The sequence below is a fragment of the Alexandromys fortis genome, unplaced genomic scaffold (genome assembly GCF_014885135.2).
Source record: "Alexandromys fortis isolate MF-2015 unplaced genomic scaffold, M_Fortis_MF-2015_v1.1 scaffold_84, whole genome shotgun sequence".
NCBI lineage: Eukaryota > Metazoa > Chordata > Mammalia > Rodentia > Cricetidae > Alexandromys > Alexandromys fortis.
The window spans coordinates 4,906,415-4,911,414 of record NW_026068017.1 but is presented as its reverse complement, the minus strand read 5'-3'; the positions used below and the strand labels follow the sequence as shown (position 1 = coordinate 4,911,414).

The 5,000-nt window shown below is 47.6% G+C and overlaps 4 non-coding genes across 4 annotated transcripts; 3 read left to right on the top strand and 1 right to left on the bottom strand.

Annotated features, from left to right (window-relative positions):
- Positions 1 to 882: 882 nt before the first annotated feature.
- On the top strand, positions 883 to 954 carry Trnap-cgg (transfer RNA proline (anticodon CGG)). The gene has a single exon. It is a non-coding gene; the product is annotated as a tRNA-Pro (tRNA).
- Positions 955 to 1,412: 458 nt separating this feature from the next.
- Trnad-guc (transfer RNA aspartic acid (anticodon GUC)) lies at positions 1,413 to 1,484 on the top strand. The gene has a single exon. It is a non-coding gene; the product is annotated as a tRNA-Asp (tRNA).
- Positions 1,485 to 3,214: 1,730 nt separating this feature from the next.
- Trnag-ucc (transfer RNA glycine (anticodon UCC)) lies at positions 3,215 to 3,286 on the bottom strand. The gene has a single exon. It is a non-coding gene; the product is annotated as a tRNA-Gly (tRNA).
- A 496-nt stretch (positions 3,287 to 3,782) lies between these two features.
- Positions 3,783 to 3,854, top strand: Trnaw-cca (transfer RNA tryptophan (anticodon CCA)). Its single transcript has one exon. It is a non-coding gene; the product is annotated as a tRNA-Trp (tRNA).
- The last annotated feature ends 1,146 nt before the right edge of the window (positions 3,855 to 5,000 follow it).

Here is a 5,000-nt window from a genome sequence, read left to right as displayed (position 1 = left end):
TGTAGGGAGCTAAAAAGAATGCATAATGGCGTGGCCTTGGCGTCTGTGAACCCTTCCTCTAACCAGTGAGAGAAAGGAGACCGAATGACAAGGAGAAAAACGCCAACACCACGAATCTCAGCGGCGCGGCTGGCTACAGAGGCGAAGTTCAGCCCTGCCTTTGTTTCTCCTTTCTAGGTAATCCGCTGGCTAACGAGATGTGAAACAGACCCTCAGGCCTTTCAGGGTGTTAATTCATTGTCTTCTCTGAATAAAGACTCAGTTCCCGGGTTTTGCCCACGTTTCAGGCGGCAGACACCCAGTTACACTGGGACAGAACGAGAAAGCTAGACAAGCAGGGTGGAAGGGACTCGGACGCTTCGAGCTGGGAGCCCAGGAGCCGGGGCTGGCAGCGCCCCCGAGGGAGTCATTGGGTCTCTGGGACTTCTAGCTGGGCGTTGCTGGACGGGTCGCGGGGCTAGACGGTGGACTACGGAAGCCCCGTCCTAGGTCGCTGCAGGACGGCTAACGTACCCAGGGAGTCCAGGACGCGGTCCCCAGCACGGCTCCAAGCCAAGCCGGTCCACGGATTAACGTCAAAGCTCAAGTCTGGGCCGGAGGACTCCGGGCAGGGAGAGGAAGGCGGAGACCTCAGGGTTAGGAACCGCGCGAGTCGTAAGGAAAACGCCCAGCACGGAGGCGCGGGGACAGCGAGCCTGCACCTCCCACTTCCTCAACGCCACTTCCTAGGAGCTCGCGAGCCGGCGGAGATCCTTGGCCCCTGTGCCGGAGAGATTGGCGGCCGGCGGTCTCCGAGCCGCCCTCCTCCCAGGCCGGCTGTCGGCCAGACCGGAACACGTAGCACACGACCTCTATGGGCGTCCACAGGGCTCGTCGCACGCCGGCTCGTTGGTCTAGGGGTATGATTCTCGCTTCGGGTGCGAGAGGTCCCGGGTTCAAATCCCGGACGAGCCCTGTCTTTGCACTTTTGTTCGCGTCACCAAGCAGCCTGTAGGCTCTAACTAGCACAATCCGAGCTGACGTTCGGAACACCCTCCAGTTTTAGGCAGGGCGCTCGACTTCTGCTCTCTTCTTTCCTGCTAGGGACCTCTCCTTGGACGCTGGAGGCTGGTATCAGTTTTACCAATATCCATCTTGTTATTGTGGGAGACAGGTGATGAGAGGCGGGAGATATTCTGGGTCCTCTTAGAGCCACGAATTGTCAGAGCTTGGGTTTCGCCAGCCTCGGAGACCATCCGTGCCTCTCGATCACTCCTACTGTCTTTGGCCTTTCTGCAGACTCACTTTCCGATGCTATCGATTACCGCCGTGGATTTCTGATTAGCACTCTGGGTGGCTGGAGGAATAGACCACAGAGCAGCCTCTGCTGAGAACCCAGATCAGGGATCCGGAGTAAGCCTGTTTCAGCTCACTCCTCGTTAGTATAGTGGTTAGTATCCCCGCCTGTCACGCGGGAGACCGGGGTTCGATTCCCCGACGGGGAGAAGCAGTGCACTCTTTTTGTTCCGCAATCCCAGTAAACAGTGCGCACTGCCTTTCGTTGCTTTTAATTGAGGGATTTGCTTACTTAACTTCTGGCTTCGTAATATGATTCCACTGCAACTCATTTACCCTGCTATCTCTAGGATTAATAGCAAATATACTTACAATAAGCCAATGACGTGATTTTATCTGAGAAGGGACATGTCAAAGTTTTCGTTCACCTATTGTCCGAAAGGGATTACGCTACAGAATAACCCTTTTTATCATATCCGAAGTATTCTTTTTCGCAGGCTTTTTCTGAGCCTTTTACCACTCAAGCCTAGTACGTACACACGACCTAGGAGGTTGTTGACCACCAACAGGTTTTGTTCCACAACACCCTCTAGAAGTCCCTCTGCTCAACACATTAGCCCTCTGGAATCAGGAGTCTCAGTTACATGAGCTCACCATGGCCTGGATAGAGGGCGGAGGTAATAATATAAATCAAGCCCTGCTAATTACAATCCTACTCGGAGTTTACATTACCTTCCTACAAGCCTCAGAATATTTCGAAACCCCATTCTCCATGTCAGACAGAATCTGTGGATCAACTTACTTTAAACAGCAACAAACTTTCACGGCCTCCACGTAACTATTGGATCTACTTTTCTTACTATCTACCCCCTTCGACAACTAAAATTCCATTTCACATCCAAACACCACTTTGGCTTTGAAGCAGCAGCATGATACTGACACTTCGTAGACGTAGTATGATTATTCCTGTACGTATCCATCTATTGATGAGGATCATACTTTCTTAGTATAAACAGTACATCTGACTTCCAACCAGTTAGCTCTAGAATTATCTTAGAAGAAAGTAATTGACATACTATTAGTTCTATGAATTAGCATCACCTTATCTATAATTCTAATTTCAGTAGCCTTCTGACTGTCTCATCTAAATTTATATACAGAAAAAGCAAACCCTTATGAATCGGGTTTGACCCAATAAACCCCATTTTCTATAAAATTTTTCCTAGTTGCAATTGCATTTCTATTATTTGACTTAGAGATTGCCCGACTGCTACCCCTACCACGAGCCTTACAAATCTCCAACCTAAATTCCACAGCCCTAATTGCATTTATTCTAATCACTATTTTAGCCCTAGGCCTCACCTATGAATGATCCCAAAAGTCTAGAATAAACAGAATGATTGGTAATTAGTTTAAATAAAATTAATGATTTCCACTCATTAGATTATGATCTTCATCATAATTACCAAAATGACATCTGCAGTCTTTAATATTACCCTAGCCTTTGTCTTCTCATTCCTAGGAACACCAATATTTCGGTCCCACCTTATATCAACCTTACTATGCCCAGAAGGGATGATACTTTCACTTTTTATCCCAACTACAATTACTTCCCTTAATGCTCACTCAATAGTTATATTTCCAATCCCCATTGTAATTCTAGTATTCGCAGCCTGAGCTTTACTGGTTAATATCTCAAAGAATGTAGAGGCTGATTCAACCTTTGCTTTGGCCCTCCCCAGGCATCTGGGTCTGGATTTGCCCCGCAACCCGAGCAGTGTCAGTGTTTCCACACAGGGTGCACACAAGGAGAAAGTACAGGACGCATGTTGCAGGAACCTGGGGGCCGGAGGGACAAGGAGTGACAAGCGTGGACACCAAGACCTTGGAGATTAAGGTTTCTCTGGACAGCAAAGGGGGGGGAAAAAAAAGGAGGAACTGCGTTGGCCGGGAATCGAACCCGGGTCAACTGCTTGGAAGGCAGCTATGCTCACCACTATACCACCAACGCAGATGAGAAGTAGCTTTGCTTCAATCCTATTTACATTTATTTTCTCGCGTACCTTTTCGGCGCGACTGTGTTAAACTATATGTACGAGTAAGAAAAACAAAATTTAGAGAAACTAAATGAGATGGACTTTGTTTTGCTTTGGTTTTTGTCACGAGCACAGCTGGAATTAAATCTAAAACTCTGTTTGGAATCAGTGATACCATAATGACATCATCCCTAGGGGGGAAAATCGTTCCAAACGTTTAAGTCGCTTCTCTGAGTGAGTTTAGTGTAGTCCAAGACTAAAGAATCTGCATTTCTGCCAAACGTACCAAAGCACTTCTCATCGTTCAACCGAGGTCATTTCCACGTGAACACGAGCCTCCCTCGGTCCGAGGACCGTGCGAGCAAAGCCCGAGACCGAGCCTGAAGAGACAGACACACTCGGTGCACACGCTCCGTGCTCACTGCGGTGAGGCATCAGTTCACCACACCCGTCAAATCTGGACCTTACGGAGGCCTCGTGGCGCAACGGTAGCGCGTCTGACTCCAGATCAGAAGGTTGCGTGTTCAAATCACGTCGGGGTCATCAAGTGTCCTAATTTTCTAGCTATGACTGTCACTTTAGTAGTCGGGTCCTAATCATTACACCTTTTTCAGGTTTCTGTTGAAATATTCATGCCTCTAGTTTTAAACATTTAGATATCCTAACAGTAATTGTTAATTAGCAGTCCCCATCCAACTCTTGCTAAGAAAATGTATTTATGGTAATAAATGTTCCTTTTTCGGATAAACTGTAGGAATAATTAATCACTTTAAAAACTATAATAGCTGGGCGGGGGGTGGTGGTGGCGCACGCCCTTAATCCTGCACTCGGGAGGCAGAGGCTGGCAGATCTCTGTGAATTCGATGCTACCTGGTCTACAAGAGCTAGTTCCAGACTGTAATTAACCCAAACCACCTTTTTTCGCTTTGGACTGCTTAATTTATGTCTACTGGTGAGGTCCACAATTTTGCCCCCTTATTTGTGCTCAACATCTGTATGAAAAATATAATTTTATATTCTTTATAGTTAGAGCGACAACCTAAAGTTTTATGACAATCATGTAAAGTATTAAGCAATTTTTCTGAAGTTTGAGATTTGGCCATCTTATTATCTGCACTTTTTCTTACTATTTAAAATGTTACCACCAGGGGCTTGAGAGATGGCTCAGACTGTCTGCTCTTCCAGAGGTCCTGAGTTCAATTCCCAGCAACCACATGGTGGCTCCAAACCATCTGTAAAGAGATCTGGCGTCCTCCTCTGGTGTGTGGAGGCAGAAAGTTGTATACATAATAAATAAATCTTTAAAAAAAAAGGGGGGGGGCGGGCGATGGTGGCGCACGCCTTTAATCCCAGCACTCGGGAGGCAGAGACAGGCGGATCTCTGTGAGTTCGAGACCAGCCTGGTCTACAGAGCTAGTTCCAGGACAGGCTCCAAAGCTACAGAGAAACCAAAAAACAAAAAAAACAAAACAAAACAAAAAAAAGTTACCACCAGCGTCGCCCTTCTTGCTTGTTTATTGGTTTGTTGATTTGGGGTTTGGGACGGTTGTTGGGGTTTGCTTTTTCCGTGCGGGGTCCTGTAGCCCAGGCTGGCCTGGGAGCCCTAGGGCTGGTCTAGAACTCTCGTCCTGCCCTCTGCGACTCCCAAGCTCTGCTTCACCGGCCTAACCTTTCCTTGCCTTGACTAGA